The sequence below is a fragment of the Ascaphus truei genome, chromosome 20 (genome assembly GCF_040206685.1).
Source record: "Ascaphus truei isolate aAscTru1 chromosome 20, aAscTru1.hap1, whole genome shotgun sequence".
In the NCBI taxonomy this organism is placed as follows: Eukaryota; Metazoa; Chordata; class Amphibia; order Anura; family Ascaphidae; genus Ascaphus; species Ascaphus truei.
In genome coordinates, this window is record NC_134502.1 from 24,314,116 (window position 1) to 24,340,041 (window position 25,926).

Consider the following 25,926-nt stretch of genomic DNA (forward strand, 5'->3'; position numbering starts at 1 on the left):
GGGAGTGGGTGTAACGCCAGGAAGAGGACACCGTGTACTGGATTTATATATACGGTATATATATATATGTGTGTATGCACACGTATACAGGCAGCTGGGAGTGGGTGTAATACCAGGAAGAGGGCACTGTGTACTGGATTTATATATACTGTATATATGTGTGTATGCACACGTATACAGGCAGCTGGGAGTGGGTGTAATACCAGGAAGAGGGCACTGTGTACTGGATTTATATATACGGTATATATGTGTGTATGCACACGTATACAGGCAGATGGGAGTGGGTGTAACGCCAGGAAGAGGGCACTGTGTACTGGATTTATATATACTGTATATATGTGTGTATGCACACGTATACAGGCAGCTGGGAGTGGGTGTAATACCAGGAAGAGGGCACTGTGTACTGGATTTATATATACTGTATATATGTGTGTATGCACACGTATACAGGCAGCTGGGAGTGGGTGTAATACCAGGAAGAGGGCACTGTGTACTGGATTTATATATATTTCACACATGGCTTCTGCATTTTGGCTTTATTTTTGTTAAATAAATCATGACACGGTGTAATATGTCATGTGTTGTTGTTCAACTGAGGTTGTATTTACCCAACTTTAAGACCTGCTAAGGAACAGATGATTGTTATTATGTCCTGATACTGTCGCTGCCGAGTTTATTCTAACATTTACCCGGTCTCGGCCGCGACAGATACCGGGCGCGCGCCGCATTCTCCCGCGCACGCGCCGGAGCCTCGGAGGATCGGTCCTCCGATCGGGGCTTCCCCCTCCCCTCTATATATATATATATATATGTAACGGGTATTCCACCCCACCCAATCGCAGATATAGTGTGGGTGCGGGGAACTTAGTGTTACCAGGTGTGGTGCTTTACCTGCTTGGCTCACAGGACGGCTGAGCTTCCGCCACGGGGGAACCTGGGGCAATTATATTAAGAGTAACCCTGTACTCGGTGCAGCGCCTCCACCTGTGATGGTTCCTAGCAGAGCAGGAATTGTTCCTCGCAGGACACATACAAATACTCAGCACACTTATGTATAACCAATAAGGCTTTTACTTATGATCATAGGGACGGAATTATGCATAACATTCATGAATCAACAGGTGTCCCTCCCTAGAGGAGACGCTAACTCACGCGTCTCGCAGGATGCTAACTTCCCTCACAACCCCACCTGATGATCCCACCCATTGTCCAATAGCCCCACGCAGTACTACCCCACCCTTCAAGTGAGATGTGTATGTGTGACTGCGCAGCCACTGTGTCCTGTGTGAATATGAGTGAGCTCGTTGGTGCACTCGTGGATTACCTGCCGGACACTCCGGTGCCCGGGGCTGCAATTGACTTTGCAAAGGATCTGTCGCTCGGTGATTCCGTCTGATCCTGTGGTTCCTTGCATGGCGTCCGCCAGGGGCGATCCCACCCTGGAGAGAGTCTTTGTCTCTGCGGCACAGACTGGAGCCCAGGTCTTCTCTCGGGGAGCTCAGCGTCCGCTGTGTCCCTATCTAACACTAGTGCTACTGTGACAAGGTCCCTAACCTAGGGCCTGTCCCTGTAGCACCACAAACTGGGGAGTGAGGACCTATCTGGGACCTAAGGGGTTACTGACCTGCTCCGTTCCCCTAGCTCTTCCCGGTCCTGACTCTAACTACTACCTAGCACCTGCAGTAATGCACTGCCACCTACTTGGTACTTGCAGCAAACGTGCTGCAACAACACCCGATGCCTTCTTGTCAGACCTCACAGCACTGACAGCCGTGACTCTGACAAGACAGCATATACACACACCTAAGGGCAGGGTCCCTAACCTAGGGCCGTCCCTTATAATTACCCACTAATCTGGTGGGGAGTTGTGGCCTGTCTGGGACCTGAGGGAACCTTACCTGGTGCAGGAGCTTCACTCGCTCCCTGCACCCTTCCTTCCCCTTCTTGCTCCCAGCTCCAACTAACTAGCGTGGGCTCAGCGCGCGAAATGTATCCTTTCTGCAGAGAGATCCTAAGCCCTATTGGCTCCCTGGCATCACGTGGGGCGCGCAGAGGCTCATGGGACTCGTAGTCCCTGCCTAGAGCCTTCCCTGGTAGGCTAGGGTTTTGCGGGCTCCTACCTGCGCATGCGCGAGCTATCTGTGGGCCTCCCGATGCTCCTAGCCCCTGCGCATGCGCAACACACCTGGCAATGGCGGCGTCCTGCTCCGCGAGCCGCCGGGACCCTCGCGACGCGACCGCGGCCCTAGCAGCGGCCCGATCGCGTCCCCGGCAACCGGACGCCTCTCCGAAGTAGCGCTCCGCTCCCTGCTCCGGCCCCCACCTTTGGAAGCAGCCGTCGGGTCCGTCGGAGGCTCCGGCGGCACCCGCGACCGCGCTGCTCCAAAGGAGGGGGGGGGGTCTCTAGGAGCCGCTGGAGACCTGGGCTACATATACACTGTACATACATTACCAGAAACTGGCAAAAAGGAGACAGCACTCAGGCAGGTAAATTCAGTAAGTGTATTAAAACACAAAGCACAGAAGTCCAACGTTTCGATCCCACAGGGGGATCTTCCTCAGGGGGGATCGAAACGTTGGACTTCTGTCCTTTTTGCCAGTTTCTGGTAATGTATGTTTTTGTTATCTTTATGGGATATGCACCAGCCCATTCAGGATACTATATTGGTGTGCCTGTGAAATCTTTTTCAACTATATATATCTATATCTCTATATCTCTATATCTCTATCTATATATACACACACATACATAGAATATGTTCACCTGCTTGGTGGATCAAATGAGTGAATACGTCCTGTATACAAAAATATTGAGTGCATGTGAAAAAGAAAGTGCGCCCTCTTTGAATTCCATGGTTTTACATATCAGGACATAATAACAATCATCTGTTCCTTAGCAGGTGTAAAAAATTAGGTAAATACAACCTCAGATGAACAACAACACATGACATATTACACCGTGCCATGATTTATTTAACAAAAATAAAGCCAAAATGGAGAAGCTATGTGTGAAAAACTAAGTGCACCCTTACTGCTTCCATAGGAATTAAGATGCTAAGTAGCAGGCAGGTGCTGCTAATCAAATACCCTTGATTAATTGATCATCAGCAAGTGTGACCACCTCTATAAAAGCCGAAGTTTTTTAACAGTTTGCTGGTCTGGAGCATTCAGGTGTGTGTTAACACAATGCCAAGGAGGAAAGACATTAGCAATGATCTTAGAGAAGCAATTGTTGCTGCCTATCAATCTGGGAAGGGCTATACGGCCATTTCAAACAATTTAAAGTCCATCATTCTACAGTGAGAAAGATTATTCAAAAGTGGAAAACATTCAAGACAGTTGCCAATCTTCCCAGGAGTGGACGTTCCATCAAATTCACCCCAAGGTCAGACCGTATAATGCTCATAGAAATCGCAAAATACCCAAGAGTTACATCTCAGACTCCACAGGCCCCAGTTAGCATGTTAAATGTTAAAGTTCATGACAGTACAATTAGAAAAAGACTGAACAAGTATGGTTTCTTTGGAAGGGTTGCCAGGAGAAAGCCTCTTCTCTCTAAAAAGAACGTGGCAGCACGGCTTAGGTTTGCAAAGTTGCATCTGAACAAACCACAATACTTCTGGAACAATGTCCTTTGGACAGATAAGACCAATGTGGAGATGTTTGGCCATAATGCACAGCTCCACGTTTGGCGAAAACCAAACACATCATATCAGCACAAACACCTCATACCAACTGTCAAGCACGGTGGTGGAGGGGTGATGATTGGGGCTTGTTTTTGCAGCCACAGGACCTGGGAAACTTGCAGTCATTGAGTCGACCATGAACTCCTCTATATAACAAAGTATTCTAGAGTCAAGTGTGAGGCCATCTGTCTGACAGCTAAAGCTTGGCTGAAATTGGGTCATGCAAGGTGGTTCTACAAGCTATTGAATCATAAGGTGTACTTAGTTTTTCACACATGGCTTCTCCATTTTGGCTTTATTTTTGGTAAATAAATCATGACACGGTGTAATATGTCATGTGTTGTTGTTCATCTGAGGTTGTATTTACCTCATTTTAAGGCCTGCTAAGGAACAGATGGTTGTTATTATGTCCTGATATGTAAAACCATGGAATTCAAAGAGGGTGTACTTTCTTTTTCACACACACACACACAGGGCTTTGTTTCTGTGATGGTACTGTACTGTGCTCAGTACCTGCGCCTCTGTTTCCCCTGCTGCAGGTTTTTTCCCGTGCTTGCTGAGGGGGCGGGGCTGTCACTGCACACAGCCAATCCCTCCCCACCCCTGCCTGTTTCCCCCGGGCGAGTGGATTTAACATCGTGGCGAGCTCCTATTGCCCCAAGTGTGGTACTAGGTGGCGAGTAGATTTTTTTGTTCGGCGAGTAGATTTTTTGGTGATTTGTCGACCACTATATATATATATATATATATATATATATATATATATATATATGTATATATATATGTATATGTATATATATGTATATATATATATATGTATATATATATATATATATATATATATATATATATATATATATATATATATATATACTGTCATTAAGGTTATGGTGGTTAATAAAAAAAGTGACAAAAACCCTCCACAGTAAAGCATAAAGCAACTGTAAATATTACTGTATGTTCATTTGCATGTCTTAGACAGGTCTGCAACCCTGTCTTTCCCCATTGTCACCCAGCATACAGCACTTCCACTGCAGCAAGGGATTCTGGGAAATGACATGCAAATGAGCACTCAGTGCTACCTTTTGTCTCAAGCTCGTATTACACAAGCCAATCCTCAAGCCAATGCATGCTGTTTTAAACACAGCTTTTAAACAGAGGCTGGGATGAGATGCAAGGCCATTAGACCTACTCCCATACATGTTTCAACCTTGATGGGTATCATCAGTGTGAGGCTCAGAAAAGGGGTCCCAGTGCTCTAAAAAGCCCAAACCTCTAATGGAACTTCTAATGCACTTTGGAGCTAGCGTTGAAGTTTGAAGGAGGATCGCACAGATACCAATCCCTGTGTGTGCTCACACGGGGCCATGAGAGTAGTAGTTTTATATCCCTTTTTTGTTTGGTTTATCATTTTTTATTATTTCTAATCGCCCATTCCCATTATTCATTAACATCTTAAGAGTCTTGTATTGAAAGACTCTTTATGTGAAAAGGAGAAAGATACCTCCCCCAAAGACTACACTCACACTCGCCCGTGTGAGTGATTGCAGTTCTTTCTGCTTTTTATATATAGACCCTCTTCATCATCGGAGTTAGGCATTATTATTACATTTTGCATATCCCTTAACATCTGTTTATTCAGTTGTTCATTTACTCTGAGGGGGGGATACCGTGACAAAGAGCTGCAAATAGAAGAAGCCACAACTTGGACCAGGAGAGAAGGAACACCGTACCAGAGGCATAAAGAAGAATGAAAGAAACCTCGATGCGACAGCATTTGCACAAGGCCGTGCAAGTGTTTATGTTATTATACGCTCTACTATCCCCGCGTCCATCAGTTCGAGGACTTACACACTCGAACTTAACTACCTTTATTTTGTCACCCCGATTATCCCTCAACCTGTGCTCCCCCTTCTTTCTTGTATTTAAGATAATAGAACAGGCTGGGGGAAAAAAAACTTACATGCATGCTTACTTATGCCAGAAGCCTGACAGATAAAATGGGTGAGGTTGAATTTATAGCTACAAGGGAGCAGTATGATATCGCAGGCATTGCTGAAACATGGTGGGATGAAACTCATGACTGGGCAGTTCATTTAGAGGGTTATTCCCTTATTCGGAAAGATCGAGCAAATAAAAGAGGAGGTGGAGTATGTTTATACGTTAGGAAAGAAAGGTATCCTTTTCAAAGGGATACACTGGGGCTCGAAGGGATGGGACGCACTGTCATCTGTGAGGGAACCTTAATACACAATGGTGGCAGTCCTTCACTCGTAGGTATAACAGTTTTAAAGGAGCCTTACCCTTTAGGGCTTTTCAATACTGCGAGCGAGCGCTACACCGTGTGCACGCTACACCGTGTGCACGCGCGGCTGTTTTAGTTGGCTGAGGTTAACCAGCCTTTCTACATGGTGCCGCACGCACCGCAGTGAGCGTGGAACCGGCCGACAGGGGAGAGAATGAAGAAAAGAAAGAATTTGCGCCGCTACCGCCGCTGAAATGTATGTATATGTGTGCGTGTATGTGTATGTACAGTATGTGTATATGTATGTGTGTGTGTGTGTGTGTGTGTGTGTGTGTGTGTGTGTGTGTGTGTGTGTGTGTGTGTGTGTGTGTGTGTGTATGTATATGTGTGCGTGTATGTGTATGTACAGTATGTGTATATGTATGTGTGTGTGTGTGTGTGTGTGTGTGTGTGTGTGTGTATGTACAGTGTGTGTGTGTGTGTGTGTGTGTGTGTGTGTGTGTGTGTGTGTGTGTGTGTGTGTGTGTGTGTGTGTGTGTGTGTGTGTGTGTGTGTACAATGTTAATAAACAATTTATTAAAGTGTTTATTTAAAAACTTATTTAAACACACACACATACATGCAGTAACACACACATACATACACACATACATACAGTAACACACACACACACACACACATATACATACACATACATACAGTACCTCACTCGCGCACAACATACACACAAAAAGCGTGCGGCACATGCACACGCGTTCGCACAGGCGTGCGCGCGGGCACAACCGCACACACTATAGGACGGCCCTTAGCAAGTACATGAGGTATAATCTTGACACAAGTGTAAAGTATCAGCTTTGCTCATGTTGTGGAGGGTATTACCAGGCTATACTCTAGCTCTACATAGGGCTTGCAATGAATCAAACAAAACGCCTGTCATAAAAACTACCTCCATTAAGTGGAAAAAAAAAACCTTGATACAAATGAGATGGCACTCACTGTGAGATGAATTGATATATCCACAGCTTCCACTTGCAGGGCATCGGTCTCCAGCAGTGTGCGGCGCGTGTGGTAACAAGAGAGAAAAACTTGACAGGCAGCCAAAAATATGCTTGCGCCACAAACAGAGACAGTTGAAGGGGGTGTAATGAAAACTATTTATTCACAGACACACTGACATGTTTCGCTCCAACGAGCTTTCTCAAAGTGTACCAGTTACAGCAGTGTGTACTGTCTGTGAACCTCGCCTCGAGGCTTAAACACATTCTTAGAATGTGCCTCGGAATACAGGTGTATAAGTGTACCAGTTACGGCAGAGTGTACTGTCTGTGAACCTCGCCTCGAGGCTTAAACACATTCTTAGAATGTGCCTCGGAATACAGGTGTATAAGTGTACCAGTTACGGCAGAGTGTACTGTCTGTGAACCTCGCCTCGAGCCTTAAACACATTCTTAGAATGTGCCTCGGAATACAGGTGTATAAGTGTACCAGTTACGGCAGTGTGTACTGTCTGTGAACCTCGCCTCGAGCCTTAAACACATTCTTAGAATGTGCCTCGGAATACAGGTGTATAAGTGTACCAGTTACGGCAGTGTGTACTGTCTGTGAACCTCGCCTCGAGCCTTAAACACATTCTTAGAATGTGCCTCGGAATACAGGTGTATAAGTGTACCAGTTACGGCAGTGTGTACTGTCTGTGAACCTCGCCTCGAGCCTTAAAGACATTCTTAGAATGTGCCTCGGAATACAGGTGTATAAGTGTACCAGTTACGGCAGTGTGTACTGTCTGTGAACCTCGCCTCGAGGCTTAAACACATTCTTAGAATGTGCCTCGGAATACAGGTGTATAAGTGTACCAGTTACGGCAGTGTGTACTGTCTGTGAACCTCGCCTCGAGCCTTAAACACATTCTTAGAATGTGCCTCGGAATACAGGTGTATAAGTGTACCAGTTACGGCAGTGTGTACTGTCTGTGAACCTCGCCTCGAGGCTTAAACACATTCTTAGAATGTGCCTCGGAATACAGGTGTATAAGTGTACCAGTTACGGCAGTGTGTACTGTCTGTGAACCTCGCCTCGAGCCTTAAACACATTCTTAGAATGTGCCTCGGAATACAGGTGTATAAGTGTACCAGTTACGGCAGAGTGTACTGTCTGTGAACCTCGCCTCGAGCCTTAAAGACATTCTTAGAATGTGCCTCGGAATACAGGTGTATAAGTGTACCAGTTACGGCAGTGTGTACTGTCTGTGAACCTCGCCTCGAGCCTTAAACACATTCTTAGAATGTGCCTCGGAATACAGGTGTATAAGTGTACCAGTTACGGCAGTGTGTACTGTCTGTGAACCTCGCCTCGAGCCTTAAACACATTCTTAGAATGTGCCTCGGAATACAGGTGTATAAGTGTACCAGTTACGGCAGAGTGTACTGTCTGTGAACCTCGCCTCGAGCCTTAAACACATTCTTAGAATGTGCCTCGGAATACAGGTGTATAAGTGTACCAGTTACGGCAGTGTGTACTGTCTGTGAACCTCGCCTCGAGCCTTAAAGACATTCTTAGAATGTGCCTCGGAATACAGGTGTATAAGTGTACCAGTTACGGCAGTGTGTACTGTCTGTGAACCTCGCCTCGAGCCTTAAAGACATTCTTAGAATGTGCCTCGGAATACAGGTGTATAAGTGTACCAGTTACGGCAGAGTGTACTGTCTGTGAACCTCACCTCGAGCCTTAAAGACATTCTTAGAATGTGCCTCGGAATACAGGTGTATAAGTGTACCAGTTACGGCAGTGTGTACTGTCTGTGAACCTCGCCTCGAGCCTTAAAGACATTCTTAGAATGTGCCTCGGAATACAGGTGTATAAGTGTACCAGTTACGGCAGAGTGTACTGTCTGTGAACCTCGCCTCGAGCCTTAAAGACATTCTTAGAATGTGCCTCGGAATACAGGTGTATAAGTGTACCAGTTACGGCAGAGTGTACTGTCTGTGAACCTCGCCTCGAGCCTTAAAGACATTCTTAGAATGTGCCTCGGAATACAGGTGTATAAGTGTACCAGTTACGGCAGTGTGTACTGTCTGTGAACCTCGCCTCGAGGCTTAAACACATTCTTAGAATGTGCCTCGGAATACAGGTGTATAAGTGTACCAGTTACGGCAGTGTGTACTGTCTGTGAACCTCGCCTCGAGCCTTAAACACATTCTTAGAATGTGCCTCGGAATACAGGTGTATAAGTGTACCAGTTACGGCAGTGTGTACTGTCTGTGAACCTCGCCTCGAGCCTTAAACACATTCTTAGAATGTGCCTCGGAATACAGGTGTATAAGTGTACCAGTTACGGCAGTGTGTACTGTCTGTGAACCTCGCCTCGAGCCTTAAAGACATTCTTAGAATGTGCCTCGGAATACAGGTGTATAAGTGTACCAGTTACGGCAGTGTGTACTGTCTGTGAACCTCGCCTCGAGCCTTAAACACATTCTTAGAATGTGCCTCGGAATACAGGTGTATAAGTGTACCAGTTACGGCAGTGTGTACTGTCTGTGAACCTCGCCTCGAGCCTTAAAGACATTCTTAGAATGTGCCTCGGAATACAGGTGTATAAGTGTACCAGTTACGGCAGAGTGTACTGTCTGTGAACCTCGCCTCGAGCCTTAAAGACATTCTTAGAATGTGCCTCGGAATACAGGTGTATAAGTGTACCAGTTACGGCAGTGTGTACTGTCTGTGAACCTCGCCTCGAGCCTTAAAGACATTCTTAGAATGTGCCTCGGAATACAGGTGTATAAGTGTACCAGTTACGGCAGAGTGTACTGTCTGTGAACCTCACCTCGAGCCTTAAAGACATTCTTAGAATGTGCCTCGGAATACAGGTGTATAAGTGTACCAGTTACGGCAGAGTGTACTGTCTGTGAACCTCGCCTCGAGCCTTAAAGACATTCTTAGAATGTGCCTCGGAATACAGGTGTATAAGTGTACCAGTTACGGCAGTGTGTACTGTCTGTGAACCTCGCCTCGAGGCTTAAACACATTCTTAGAATGTGCCTCGGAATACAGGTGTATAAGTGTACCAGTTACGGCAGTGTGTACTGTCTGTGAACCTCGCCTCGAGCCTTAAACACATTCTTAGAATGTGCCTCGGAATACAGGTGTATAAGTGTACCAGTTACGGCAGTGTGTACTGTCTGTGAACCTCGCCTCGAGCCTTAAACACATTCTTAGAATGTGCCTCGGAATACAGGTGTATAAGTGTACCAGTTACGGCAGTGTGTACTGTCTGTGAACCTCGCCTCGAGCCTTAAAGACATTCTTAGAATGTGCCTCGGAATACAGGTGTATAAGTGTACCAGTTACGGCAGTGTGTACTGTCTGTGAACCTCGCCTCGAGCCTTAAACACATTCTTAGAATGTGCCTCGGAATACAGGTGTATAAGTGTACCAGTTACGGCAGAGTGTACTGTCTGTGAACCTCGCCTCGAGCCTTAAAGACATTCTTAGAAGGTGCCTCGGAATACAGGTGTATAAGTGTACCAGTTACGGCAGAGTGTACTGTCTGTGAACCTCGCCTCGAGCCTTAAACACATTCTTAGAATGTGCCTCGGAATACAGGTGTATAAGTGTACCAGTTACGGCAGTGTGTACTGTCTGTGAACCTCGCCTCGAGCCTTAAAGACATTCTTAGAATGTGCCTCGGAATACAGGTGTATAAGTGTACCAGTTACGGCAGAGTGTACTGTCTGTGAACCTCGCCTCGAGCCTTAAAGACATTCTTAGAATGTGCCTCGGAATACAGGTGTATAAGTGTACCAGTTACGGCAGTGTGTACTGTCTGTGAACCTCGCCTCGAGCCTTAAAGACATTCTTAGAATGTGCCTCGGAATACAGGTGTATAAGTGTACCAGTTACGGCAGAGTGTACTGTCTGTGAACCTCACCTCGAGCCTTAAAGACATTCTTAGAATGTGCCTCGGAATACAGGTGTATAAGTGTACCAGTTACGGCAGAGTGTACTGTCTGTGAACCTCGCCTCGAGCCTTAAAGACATTCTTAGAATGTGCCTCGGAATACAGGTGTATAAGTGTACCAGTTACGGCAGTGTGTACTGTCTGTGAACCTCGCCTCGAGGCTTAAACACATTCTTAGAATGTGCCTCGGAATACAGGTGTATAAGTGTACCAGTTACGGCAGTGTGTACTGTCTGTGAACCTCGCCTCGAGCCTTAAACACATTCTTAGAATGTGCCTCGGAATACAGGTGTATAAGTGTACCAGTTACGGCAGTGTGTACTGTCTGTGAACCTCGCCTCGAGCCTTAAACACATTCTTAGAATGTGCCTCGGAATACAGGTGTATAAGTGTACCAGTTACGGCAGAGTGTACTGTCTGTGAACCTCGCCTCGAGCCTTAAAGACATTCTTAGAATGTGCCTCGGAATACAGGTGTATAAGTGTACCAGTTACGGCAGTGTGTACTGTCTGTGAACCTCGCCTCGAGCCTTAAAGACATTCTTAGAATGTGCCTCGGAATACAGGTGTATAAGTGTACCAGTTACGGCAGAGTGTACTGTCTGTGAACCTCACCTCGAGCCTTAAAGACATTCTTAGAATGTGCCTCGGAATACAGGTGTATAAGTGTACCAGTTACGGCAGAGTGTACTGTCTGTGAACCTCGCCTCGAGCCTTAAAGACATTCTTAGAATGTGCCTCGGAATACAGGTGTATAAGTGTACCAGTTACGGCAGTGTGTACTGTCTGTGAACCTCGCCTCGAGCCTTAAACACATTCTTAGAATGTGCCTCGGAATACAGGTGTATAAGTGTACCAGTTACGGCAGTGTGTACTGTCTGTGAACCTCGCCTCGAGCCTTAAAGACATTCTTAGAATGTGCCTCGGAATACAGGTGTATAAGTGTACCAGTTACGGCAGAGTGTACTGTCTGTGAACCTCGCCTCGAGCCTTAAAGACATTCTTAGAATGTGCCTCGGAATACAGGTGTATAAGTGTACCAGTTACGGCAGTGTGTACTGTCTGTGAACCTCGCCTCGAGCCTTAAAGACATTCTTAGAATGTGCCTCGGAATACAGGTGTATAAGTGTACCAGTTACGGCAGAGTGTACTGTCTGTGAACCTCACCTCGAGCCTTAAAGACATTCTTAGAATGTGCCTCGGAATACAGGTGTATAAGTGTACCAGTTACGGCAGAGTGTACTGTCTGTGAACCTCGCCTCGAGCCTTAAAGACATTCTTAGAATGTGCCTCGGAATACAGGTGTATAAGTGTACCAGTTACGGCAGTGTGTACTGTCTGTGAACCTCGCCTCGAGGCTTAAACACATTCTTAGAATGTGCCTCGGAATACAGGTGTATAAGTGTACCAGTTACGGCAGTGTGTACTGTCTGTGAACCTCGCCTCGAGCCTTAAACACATTCTTAGAATGTGCCTCGGAATACAGGTGTATAAGTGTACCAGTTACGGCAGTGTGTACTGTCTGTGAACCTCGCCTCGAGCCTTAAACACATTCTTAGAATGTGCCTCGGAATACAGGTGTATAAGTGTACCAGTTACGGCAGTGTGTACTGTCTGTGAACCTCGCCTCGAGCCTTAAAGACATTCTTAGAATGTGCCTCGGAATACAGGTGTATAAGTGTACCAGTTACGGCAGTGTGTACTGTCTGTGAACCTCGCCTCGAGCCTTAAACACATTCTTAGAATGTGCCTCGGAATACAGGTGTATAAGTGTACCAGTTACGGCAGAGTGTACTGTCTGTGAACCTCGCCTCGAGCCTTAAAGACATTCTTAGAAGGTGCCTCGGAATACAGGTGTATAAGTGTACCAGTTACGGCAGAGTGTACTGTCTGTGAACCTCGCCTCGAGCCTTAAACACATTCTTAGAATGTGCCCCGGAATACAGGTGTATAAGTGTACCAGTTACGGCAGTGTGTACTGTCTGTGAACCTCGCCTCGAGCCTTAAAGACATTCTTAGAATGTGCCTCGGAATACAGGTGTATAAGTGTACCAGTTACGGCAGTGTGTACTGTCTGTGAACCTCGCCTCGAGCCTTAAACACATTCTTAGAATGTGCCTCGGAATACAGGTGTATAAGTGTACCAGTTACGGCAGAGTGTACTGTCTGTGAACCTCGCCTCGAGCCTTAAAGACATTCTTAGAAGGTGCCTCGGAATACAGGTGTATAAGTGTACCAGTTACGGCAGAGTGTACTGTCTGTGAACCTCGCCTCGAGCCTTAAACACATTCTTAGAATGTGCCTCGGAATACAGGTGTATAAGTGTACCAGTTACGGCAGAGTGTACTGTCTGTGAACCTCGCCTCGAGCCTTAAAGACATTCTTAGAAGGTGCCTCGGAATACAGGTGTATAAGTGTACCAGTTACGGCAGTGTACTGTCTGTGAACCTCGCCTCGAGGCTTAAACACATTCTTAGAAGGTGCCTCGGAATACAGGTGTATAAGTGTACCAGTTAAGGGCAGAGTGTATATAAGCGGAGGATATTTCTACTTATTCTCTCTATGTATATACAAGGATAATTGCCTCACCCCAATTGCATTTCGGTGGTTATATACTCACCAGGGGTTACTGGAGTACATGAGGGTGATAATAAGTAGTATCGTCCTTGTGATACACAAGAGATACTTTTACAACAAGCAAGGCTTGCGCAAACACTAAGGCTGGGGCCATAGAGGGGTGAGGAGTTCCGAGCCGCGCTGACGCTGAGGCTCGCCAGCTGAAATCTGCGCAATTCCACGGACTTGCAGGCGAACCAGCGTGCGCGAAGGGAGCCGGGGGGAGGTGGTTGGAGGCGGGGCAGTGACGTCGCTGGGCCAAACGCCCGCGACGCACTGACGTCAACGTCACGGCGCCGACGTCACGGCGCTGTGACGTTGACGCTGCTTCAGGCTGATTGGATGTTTTCAGCCGACAGCGCGCTGAAAAACAGCTTGGCTGTCGGCTGAAAACTCCAGCGCCTCCGCACGCCTGTGGACGCTCGCGTGAGCCCCCTCTCAAGGCATCCTCATGGAGGATGCAGGGGCTCAGCGCTGAGCGTCCTCACGGCTCAGCGCGGCCTGTCCTTCTATGGACTCGGCCTAACGGCTAGCTAGGTATGCTAGGAATTTGTAGCCAGTGTCATCGGCTACAATATGTTGAACAATGGGTGCTATGTATACATTTTTGTTACTGTTGTCAACAGTAGGAACATGAATGGGTATGATGTTTGTGAGTTCTACTAGGCATTGTTCAGCTAATTCTACACTGCTATTCTCAACACCTGAGGCTATAACTGGATGCGGTTTGTGAACCTCACCTCGAGGCTTAAACACATTCTTACAATGTGCCTCGGAATACAGGTGTATAAGTGTACCAGTTACGGCAGAGTGTACTGTCTGTGAACCTCACCTCGAGGCTTAAAGACATTCTTAGAATGTGCCTTGGAATACAGGTGTATAAGTGTACCAGTTACGGACAGAGTGTATATAAGCGGAGGAAATTTGTACTTAATTCTCTCTGTGTATATACAAGGATAATTGCCTCACCCCAATTGCATTTTGGTGGTTACATACTCACCAGGGGTTACAGGAGTACATGAGGGTGATAATAAGTAGTATCATCCTACATGGCTGCAGTTCAAGCAATATCCTGCATGTTTTTCCTCAGGAGCTAAGCTGTCTATGAACAGCGAAACGCGTTGAGCCTTTTCGTCAGTCTGCTGCAGTTGCTCCAAGGGTGAAGACGTGTGAGGTGCTTGCTGAATTTGCTGCTGTTTTGCTGAGATCCATCTTCCCTGCTCCCTACCGGATGTCATCACCCGTTTTACCGGAAGTGACGTCAGACGCCATCCATCGGCGGCGAGGTGGGAGCCAAGGAAGAAAAGTCCAGCTAGCTTCTTTTAATTAAGAGCCCTCTACTGTCTCACGATACTGCTACGTGTACATACCCTATGTACTTATTGTAAGTACATTTCTTACTGTGTTTGATTGGATAAATATTGTGTTTTATGATCTACACTATGGTCCGTTTCCTTTCTACATGATCTCAACACTCTCCGTGAATCGGAGTCCCCATCACTTCAATGAATCTCGTATGAAGTTACACTACCGACACACTTAATCACACTGCGGCCAGATCCGCAAGCCGGGAGATTTCCCGGCTTGCTAGTGGCCGCCCCTCGGCGTGCCGCGCGTCATAGACGCGCGGTCACGCGTCTTCGGGAGCGTGCGCCCCCTGCACGCGCGTCCAGGGGCTCCCCGAGGGAGCCCTGGTGTCCCGCGATCGCGGGACAGCGGCAGGGGGTTCCGGGGGACCCGGCGGACCCGGCAGTGGTAGGGAGAGCGCCCCGATCGGAGGGCGCTCTTCCGCTGCTTCGGCGCGCGCCCGTCACTCTCGGGCGCGCGCCAGGCTACTGCTGCGGCCAAGAACGGGCTAATGCTCGAATAAACTTGGCCGCAGCAGTACTTCCTATCCAGAGTCATCTTCTCTGCTGAAGACCTAACCCTATCTATACTGACAAAGTCAGACTGCTTATATTTATTCTACTTTTTGTAAGTAGAAATTCTACCCAAGCCAAGATTCAACTATCTCCCACACTGTTTAAATATACTGCACCATTATTTTGTTTATCTTTTTATTTTCGGTGTGTTCCTGAGTGTACCGCTCCCTTCTCCCCCCCTTGGACCAAGCCTGTTTCTGTCAGGAATCCTTACAAATTCCTGTGAAGGTTGAGAAGTATTTTTGGTTACACACCTTTCCACTGTGTGTTTATTTATCTACACTTTAATTATATTGAGGGTGTTATACAGCACCGATAAAAATCACTTGGGTTCACAAGTAGAGATTGCCCACATAAAACTATTGAAGTAAAAAAAAAAAAACTAAAAAAAAAAAAATACGGGAGCTTGAACTGTAGCTTTAACCTCTACTTTCTTGAATATTATCATTATGTCCAGCAGAGTATGAGGTGTGGTCATGATACGGTTGTGTGCTTCGCGGATATACACGTTCTCAGCTAGAAGCTTCCTATATATTTTTGTATCTGAGATGTAGCTATCTATTTTCCGTCACTTCATTTAACTCCGTCACTTTATAGCGATTTTGTGCAGTGAGCTGGGGGTATTCATCTTCCACGCTTGATGTTTGAGTAAAGTAATATTCTCTGCTTCGTACAATTGCAGTAGATGTTATACTAAGTGAGCTATATACAAATACATGCTATTTAGCATCGTTGACAGTAGCCCTGATTTGACAAGACAGGGATTCCATATGAAATAAGATAAGCTACTATCCGCTCGAACACTGTCTACAGTACGTTGTTAGGAGCTTAGTAGGAAGCGGTTTTAGGGATTGGTTACATGGACTTATACACCAAGTCCTTTACAATTACTTTTTAATATACAATAAAAGGGTTTTTATTGACTACAGGCATACCCCGCATTAACGTACACAATGGGACCGGAGCATGTATGTAAAGCGAAAATGTATTTAAAGTGAAGCACTACCTTTTTCCCACTTATCGATGCATGTACTGTACGGAATCGTCACATACGTGCATAACTGATGTAAATAACGCATGCGTAACAGGCTCTATAGTCTCCCCGCCTGCGCACAGCTTCGGTACAGGTAGGGAGCCGGTATTGCTGTTCAGGACGTGCTGACAGGCGCATGCGTGAGCTGCCGTTTGCCTATTGGGCGATATGTCCTTACTCGCGAGTGTACTTAAAGTGAGTGTCCTTAACCCGGGGTATGGCTGTACAACTTTACATATTTCACACTGAGTGCATTCAGTAGGGAAACTTGTTCTGTTTCTTTGTACTCCTTTCAGAGCCCCAAGCATGTCCAGGAGGGTGCGATTGAACCGCTCCGGTAGTGCATCTCCCCCCGGGTGATAAGGAGTCGTCCGTGACTTGGTTATCTGCAGTGTTATAAATTATCCTTTTTTTTTTTTTGTTCTTATACTGTTCATTTTAACGTTGTTAATTGGTAATGAAAAGAAATGCCTTAGAAAAGACATTACGGAACTAGAGAGAGTGCAGAGAAGAGCCACCAAATTAATAAAGGGGATGGGCAATCTAACTTATGAGGAGAGGCTAGCAAAGTTAGATTTATTTACATTACGCCCTGAGGCACGGTTCAAAAGACCGTATCCAGTTATAGCCTCTGTGTACTTGTGGTGTTTCATGCAGAGAACAAAATCACATGTAGCCTCTCTAGAGTCCGGTAATAAACACTGATCAGACCAAATAATTATAAGTTACTGATAGGTCTGATCAGTGTTTATTACCGGACTCTAGAGAGGCTACATGTGATTTTGTTCTCTGCATGAAACACCACAAGTACACAGAGGCTATAACTGGATACGGTCTTTTGAACCGTGCCTCAGGGCGTTCTCCGGTAGCACACTTTGTGCTTGCCCTCTGCAGAGCTCATACACTATTCAGCTACGCATTCCACCATTACATACATGAGGCTATAACTGGATACGGTCTTCGAACCGTGCCTCAGGGCGTTTCCGATAGCACATTTTGTGCTTGCCCTTTACAGAGCTTACACACTATTCAGCTACGCATCCCACTACTACATGCATATGGTGGTTGAGTTTCCATTTTTATGATGATCATCTTTGTTGCGTTGTTATTGTTTCCACCATGTTTTGTTTATTTGTTGTACACACCGCTTAAGTGGACTAGGGACATCATCCAGATATATACCATCTGTCCATTCGGTGTAAGACAATCACCCTTCCAGACTTAGCTTCAATGACCTATACCATTTTAGGTTCATTGAATTATTGATAAAAGGATTTCCATACGGCTTATGGGCCGTTGATTCTGGTATTATAGTAATGGGGATTGTCTGAGCGACACAGTTCCACATTAAGGTGTTGTCATACTTATATCTCCTCTCAAGTGAGGGCGATTCTTTTTGGTTTGCCTACTAGGGGCTGGCCTTGGATTATATATACCATGCCCCTCTATACAATCCTATTTTAAACCTTCTCTTGTGATTAAAAGGTTTTTAAATACACTCATTATCATCAATCACCGGCCAATCCGAGTGCATTCAAGGAGGATCTTTTTCTCTTTTTCAGCTATATATATACAAATATATTTGGAGACAGTACAAGGAGCTTTCAAAAGAACTATTCATCCCACGGGCAGTACAAAGGACTCGGGGCCATCCCTTAAGGTTGGAGGAAAGGAGATTTCACCAGCAACAAAGGAAAGGGTTCTTTACAGTAAGGGCAGTTAAAATGTGGAATTCATTACCCATGGAGACTGTGATGGCAGATACAATAGATTTGTTCAAAAAAAAGGTTGGACATCTTTTTAGATGGGAAAGGTATACAGGGATATACCAAATAAGTAAACATGGGAAGGATGTTGATCCAGAGATTACTCAGATTGCCAATTCTTGGAGTCAGGAAGGAATTTATTATTCCCCTTATGAGATATCATTAGATGATATGACTCTGGAGTTTTTTTGTTTGCCTTCCTCTGGATCAATAAGTAAGTATAGATATAGGATAAAGTATCTGTTGTCTAAATTTAGCATAGGTTGAACTTGGATGGACGTACGTCTTTTTTCAACCTCATCTGCTATGTAACTATGTAACTATGTAATAATATGACTGTTTTCTCCCTAGATATGTGTGTAATAAAATATGGTTATTAATATCCTGTCATTGCCTTTTCATTCTACTAATGTGTTAGTCGCCCACTCGATTACACTGAACGGCAACAAACAATTTTTGGAATTGATTTTATTTTTGTTAGTACAATATATCTAGTGCAGCGATGCGCAAACTCCCTGCGCCCCCCCCCTAACTTCTCTCCTCGGTCGCGCCCCCCCCTCCCCTCGCCTCTAATGTTGCGTCAAATGACGCCTCGGGGTCATGTGACGTCACGTGACCCGCGGCGTCATTTGACGTCACTTCTCTATGGCCACGGGCGTCATTTGACTGCCGCGTTGTCGTAGAGACGTGTGGCTGGAGCCGGTGGGTAAGTTTACAGAGGCGTGGCGCCCTCAGCGCGGGGCATAGGTACACGTCGCGCCCTCTGTTGGTATTATAATTACAACGGCACCATCTTTCAATGTCCGAGTCCTGCTCGCCCCCCGTCAATGTGGTGGGTCATTTAAACATGGCGCCAAGGTCGGAGCGAAAAGTCAAGCGGCCCCTTTCCAGTTGGCACCCAGACAAGTGACCGGCTAGCCCGGGTCTTAATCAGGCCCTGGATACAGTATGTTGAGAGTGTATGCAGTGTGCTGTGAATGTATGCAGTGTGTGTGCAGTGTGTGTGCAGTGTGTGTGCAAAAAAAAAACCTTAATTTTTTTTTTTTTTTAATTCGGGGACCACGCTCAAACCGCGTTATAAGCGGATCCGCGCTATAACGGGGTTGAGCTGTATATATGTGTATGAGAAGGAAGGTAACCAGCACTCCAGTAAATAAACTTGATGATAGGTCTGGTGCTGTGGCCAATTTTGTGCTGTTTATTTCTTTAATGCAATTACTTTGGATTATACTTTTGAGTGCTGTTGTCTTTGTGCCATCATTCCTGCTGGTAACGTGTATGTATATATATACTAGCTGAGAGACCCGGCGTTGCCCGGGATGTAAATGCGTAATAGGTAGTATTATTTATAAATCGTGGAACAATAGGTGACTGTTTGTTGTAAAGGTTGGATAATAATATTGAAAAGAAAGATGGAAGAAAATGTAATACGATGTTGTATAAAAATGGTTTATTGTAACCACACCACAGTACAATGTATATTTTGGTGCCATAAGTGATGTAAAAATCTGAGTCGTGTGTCCTGCTAGGGTGTGAGGCGGCGGGTGGCGCGTGGGTTGTGAGTGCTGTCTGTGAGTGGGGGTCCTGCTAGGGTGTGAGGCGGCGGGTGGCGCGTGGGTTGTGAGTGCTGTCTGTGAGTGGGGGTCCTGCAAGGGTGTGAGGCGGCGGGTGGCGCGTGGGTTGTGAGTGCTGTCTGTGAGTGGGGGTCCTGCTAGGGTGTGAGGCGGCGGCTGGCGCGTGGGTTGTGAGTGCTGTCTGTGAGTGGGGGTCCTGCTAGGGTGTGAGGCGGTGGGTCAGTGATGTCGGGGGGTAGGGGCGGGAGGCAGCAGGTGTGTGTGGCGGCAGGTATGTGTCGAGTGTGGCGGGTGTCTGTTGAGTGCGTGCAGCGGCTGTGAGGCGGTGGGTGAAAGGCAGAGGCGGCCGGAGTAAGGGCGGGTGAAAGGCAGAGGCGGGGGTGGGGAGGCGGTAAGGCGGGCATGAAGGCGAAGGGCGGCGGGAAGGGGAGGAGGGGGTGGAGGAGGGGGGCAAGGGGTGGAGGAGGGGGGAAGGGTTAGAGGAGGAGGGGGGAAGGGTTAGAGGAGGGGGGGGGAAGGGTTAGAGGAGGGGGGGAAGGGTTAGAGGAGGGGGGGAAGGGTTAGAGGAGGGGGGGGGAGGGAAGGGGGGGAAGGGTTAGAGGAGGGGGGGAAGGGTTAGAGGAGGGGGGGGAAGGGTTTGAGGAGGGGGTTGAAGTGTGGGAGGGGGTGGGAGGGGAAAGGGTAAAAAGAGGTGGAGGGGGGGGTGGAAAGGGGAGCGGAGGGGGGGTGAAGGGGAGCGGGGGGGGGGAAGGGGAGCGGGGGGGGAAGGGGAGCGGGGGGGGGAAGGGGAGCGGGGGGGGGAGGGGAGAAGTGGTGGGAAGGGGGAGGAGGGGGGAGGTGGTGGAAAGGGGGAGAAGGGGGGAGGTGGTGGGAAGGGGGAGAAGGGGGGAGGTGGTGGGAAGGGGGGAGGTGGTGGGAAGGAGGAGGAGGGGGAAGGTGGTGGAAAGGGAGAGAAGGGGGGATGTGGTGGGAAGGGGGAGGAGGGGGAAGGTGGTGTGAAGGGGGAGGAGGGGGAAGGTGGTGGGAAGGGGGAGGAGGGGGGAGGTGGTGGGAAGGGGGGGAAGGGGGAGGAGGGGGGAGGTGGTGGGGAGGAGGGGGGAGGTGGTGGGAAGGGGGGGGAGGTGGTGGGAATGGGGGGAGGTGGTGGGAAGGGGGGGAGGTGGTGGAAAGGGGGGGGGGAGGGGTGAGGTGGTGGGAAGGGGGAGGAGGTGGGAAGGGGGAGGCGGTGGGAAGGCGGGGGGTGGGAGGCGGTGGGAAGGGGGGTGGGAGGCGGTGGGAAGGGGGGGGGAGGCGGTGGGAAGGGGGGGAGGGAGGCGGTGGGAAGGGGGGGGAGGCGGTGGGAAGGGGGGGTGGGAGGCGGTGGGAAGGGGGGTGGGAGGCGGTGGGAAGGGGGGGTGGGAGGCGGTGTGAAGGGGGGTGGGAGGCGGTGGGAAGGGGGGGAGGGAGGCGGTGGGAAGGGGAGGGAGGCGGTGGGAAGGGGGGGTGGGAGGCGGTGGGAAGGGGGGGTGGGAGGCGGTGTGAAGGGGGGGAGGCGGTGTGAAGGGGGGGAGGCGGTGGGAAGGGGGGGGAGGCGGTGGGAAGGGGGGGGAGGCGGTGGGGAAGGGGGGGGGCGGTGGGAAGGGGGGGGAGGCGGTGGGAAGGGGGAGGGGAGGCGGTGGGAAGGGGGGGGGGAGGCGGTGGGAAGGGGGGGGAGGCGGTGGGAAGGGGGGGGGGCGGTGGGAAGGGGGGGTGGAGGGGCGGTGGGAAGGGGGGGGGGGCGGTGGGAAGGGGGGGTGGAGGGGAGGTGAAGGGGTGAAGGGGGGGGGTGGAGGGGAGGTGGAGGGGAGTGGAAGGGAGGGGAGTGGAAGGGAGGGGGGTGGAAGGGAGGTGATGGGGGGGTGGAAGGGAGGGGGGGTGGAGGGGAGGTGAAGGGGGGGGTGGAGGGGAGGTGAAGGGGGGGAGGTAAATGGGGAGGTGAGGGGGGAGGTAAATGGGGAGGTGAAGGGGGGTGGAAGGGAGAAGTGGAGTGAGGGGAGGTGAAAGGGGGTGAGGGGAGGTGATGGGGGGTGAGGGGAGGTGATGGGGGGTGAGGGGTGGTGAAGGCCGCTCACTCACCCGTCCGGCAGGTCCCACGTGGATCTGAGGCGGGAGGCAGCGTGTTGTGGCCGCTCTCCCGCTGTGTCCCGGGCGCTCGCTCGCTCCCCCGCTGACTGTAGCGGCGCCGGGGGGGGGGGGGGGTATCGGGGAGACACTGACACTGGAGGGGAGGGGGGGTGGAGGGGAGGTGAAGGGGGGGTGGAGGGGAGGTGAAGGCCGCTCACTCACCCATCCGGCAGGTCCCACGTGGATCTGAGGCGGGAGGCAGCGTGTTGTGGCCGCTCCCCCGCTGTGTCCCGGGCGCCGCCATCTTGGGCACTCGGCGCCGCGAGGCAGCCTGCCTGGCCACTGGCTGTTCCCCCGCCGGGGAGGGGGTGAGTTGTAGCGCCGGTGAGGGGGGGGCATGTATATGTGTGGGGGGGGAGAGGTGGGAGATATAGAGGGGGGGTCTCGCACGGCCGCTGACACTGGGTGGGGGGGGGGGGCGCTGAAGGGGTAATAATAGTGTGTGTGTCCCGCTGACTGTAGCAGCGCCGGGGGAGGGGGGGTCGGGGTGAAAGCGCGGGAGACACGGGGAGAGGAGGAGGTGCGCGCGGGTGCTGCTGTGAGCCCCGCTAATGTAGGTAACAGTGTGTGTGTGTGTGTGTGTGTCACTGTGTGTGTGTCTGTCATTGTGTGTGTGTGTGTGTGTGTGTCCCTGTGTGTGTGTGTCCCTGCTCCCCCGCTGTGTCCCGGGCGCGGCCATCTTGGGCACTCGGCGCCGCGAGGCAGCCTGCCTGGCCACTGGCTGTTCCCCCGCCGGGGAGGGGGTGAGTTGTAGCGCCGGTGAGGGGGGGGCATGTATATGTGTGGGGGGGGAGAGGTGGGAGATATAGAGGGGGGGTCTCGCACGGCCGCTGACACTGGGTGGGGGGGGGGGGCGCTGAAGGGGTAATAATAGTGTGTGTGTCCCGCTGACTGTAGCAGCGCCGGGGGAGGGGGGGGTCGGGGTGAAAGCGCGGGAGACACGGGGAGAGGAGGAGGTGCGCGCGGGTGCTGCTGTGAGCCCCGCTAATGTAGGTAACAGTGTGTGTGTGTGTGTGTCACTGTGTGTGTGTCTGTCATTGTGTGTGTGTGTGTGTGTGTGTCCCTGTGTGTGTGTGTCCCTGCTCCCCCGCTGTGTCCCGGGCGCCGCCATCTTGGGCACTCGGCGCCGCGAGGCAGCCTGCCTGGCCACTGGCTGTTCCCCCGCCGGGGAGGGGGTGAGTTGTAGCGCCGGTGAGGGGGGGGCATGTATATGTGTGGGGGGGGGAGAGGTGGGAGATATAGAGGGGGGGTCTCGCACGGCCGCTGACACTGGGTGGGGGGGGGGGGGGGCGCTGAAGGGGTAATAATAGTGTGTGTGTCCCGCTGACTGTAGCAGCGCCGGGGGAGGGGGGGGTCGGGGTGAAAGCGCGGGAGACACGGGGAGAGGAGAAGGTGCGCGCGGGTGCTGCTGTGAGCCCCGCTAATGTAGGTAACAGTGTGTGTGTGTGTGTGTGTGTGTGTGTGTGTCACTGTGTGTGTGTCTGTCATTGTGTGTGTGTGTGTGTCCCTGTGTGTGTGTGTCCCTGTGTGTGTGTGTCCCTGTGTGTGTGTGTCCCTGTGTGTGTGTGTCCCTGTGTGTCCTTTGGCCCGTCACTCCGCCTCAGGCCAATGAGAGGTGTGCGGGGGCGGGCCAAGGGACCAATCAGATTTCCCCTAGGGACACCGGACATCCAGCAGGCATGCATGCATGCATGCAGGCAGGCAAACATACAGTGCTTTCACTAATATAGTATAAGATATGCAAATACAACTGTATGCTCATCTGCATGTCTTAGGCAGGTCTGCACCCCCGCCTTTCACCATTATCACCCAGCATACAGCACTTCCACTGCAGCAAGGGATTCTGGGAAATGACATGCAAATGAGCACACAGTGCCACTTTTTGCTTCAAAAACCATTTTAACATGGTTCCCTATAGGCTTAAGCTTGCTGCATGGTCACAGCTTTGAGCACAGCCAGGGTTAAGGTGCATACCCAGAAAACCCACCCACAGACAGCTGTTTCGACCTTAATGGGTCTCATCAGTGTGGGGTTGATTAACTGGGTATGCAAAGAAGCTATATATATATGTATATTTATTTATATCTCCTAATGCCGTTTCTAATGATTTTTTTAAATGTAATAGTCATCCTTTGGTTGCTACAGTAACCCTTTAGAAAATCACACCCCCTTCCTCTTTCCAATCCGGCTCAGACACCGCACCTTCTGGAGCTCTGTCCTTTGGCAACAAAAGTTTCACAATCAGATCTGCCGCTGTGCTCCAAAAGACAGACTGTCTATCGCTCTGTGACAATGCTGTGCTTCACGTGCTGATTTAATGTTACGTGTCTGCTGCAGAGTTACACAGACGGCGGCAGAGAGTTACATGGCGGCCATTATGTTAGTCACACAGACAGGAGCACCAAACGATTGCCAGTTTAGGTAAGAATGTAGAATTATACATTTGTCACACACTTTAAAGAATATCACTTGTGAGCACATTCACATGTCTTAGACAGGTCTGCACCCCCCCCCCCCCCCTTTTTCTTAGGTGTATATGTAAAGTGTGTGATGGGTAGGTTAACCATATACATTTTAAGTTATGGTGGGTGAAAAAAGCAACACAAAAAACTCCACCGTTAGCATATAGCCAATAAAGAATATCACTTGTGAGCACATTCACATGTCTTAGGCCTCAGTCCCGCTGCGCTCGTTGGCGCGGGCGGCAATGTCGCGAGTTCCCCACCAGCAGGGGAATCCTCGCGAGCCGGTCCCGGTCCCCCCTGGCTGCACAGAGCACTACACGCTGTAGCGCGTCAGCCGCTGGAGACACCAGAGAATGGTGTTTTCTAGCTTTGACGCGTGACGTGTGTGGCTGTGAGCCAATGGGGAGGGGAGGCTTCGGGAGGAGGAGAGGCTTCGGGGAGCGGGGAGGAGTGTGGAGGGACAGCAGGTGAGTGCCTTTCTCTGTGTGTGTGTCTGAGTGCGTGCCTGTCTGTGTGTGTATGTGTCTGAGTGCGTGAGTGCCTGTCTGTGTGTGTGTGTGCCCGAGTGCCTGCCTCTGTCTGTGTGTGTGTGTATGAGTGCGTGAGTGCCTGCCTGTGTGTGCGCGCGCGTGTGTGTGTATGAGTGCGTGAGTGCCTGCCTGTGTGTGTGTGTGCGCGTGTATGAATGAGTGCCTGCGTGTGTGTGTTTAAACTTACCTTCCAGCTCCAGCCCGAGTCCGTGGAGGGAGGGGGGGGAGAGTAGCGGGTCCCTCCGCTCAAGCCACGCCCCCCCTCCCTGTCAAACCTCCCACCTCCCGCCCACCTCCCGATCAAACCTCCCACCTCCCGCCCACCTCCCGCTCCGGCTCCCGCTCCCTACAGACCGCAGATCGCGGTCTGTGTATCTCAGCGCACCGCCTGTCAGCAGCGCAGGTGCGCTGACTCTGGGAGCGGGGCCTTAGCCTTAGACAGGTCTGCACCCTGCCTTTCAACCAGTATCACCTAGCATACAGTGCTCCCACTGCAGCAAGGGATTCTGGGAAATGACACGCAAATGAGCACACAATGTGTCACATTTTGCCTGGAATATCCATTCACATGGAGCCCATGTCATTTCCCAGAATCCCTTGCTGCAGTGGGAGCACTGTATGCTGGGTGATAATGGTTGAATGGCAGGGGGTTGCAGACCTGTCTAAGACATGTGAATGTGCTCACAAGTGATATTCTTTATTGGCTATATGCTAACGGTGGAGTTTTTTGTGTTGCTTTTTTCACCCACCATAACTTAAAATGTATATGGTTAACCTACCCATCACACACTTTACATATACACCTAAGAAAAAGGTGTGGGGGGGGGGGGAGAGGAAGTATTGTTACTTTACAACACCCTAAACAGGAGGCAGCTTTGAGTGACTCAATTAAATGGTTCCAGAAGTTGGGTGGCTGGTAAGAGAAGGAAGAGATACCGGATTATTTTATTGGGACCATAAACAGGCTGTTGGAGGCATACAGTATTTGAGGTGG

At 49.8% G+C, this 25,926-nt stretch overlaps 1 protein-coding gene across 1 annotated transcript in view; it reads right to left on the reverse strand.

Annotated features, from left to right (window-relative positions):
• Positions 1 to 25,926, reverse strand: part of LOC142470766 (beta-1,3-galactosyltransferase 2-like) — an 83,073-nt gene that overhangs the window by 32,143 nt on the left and 25,004 nt on the right. The window lies entirely within an intron of this gene.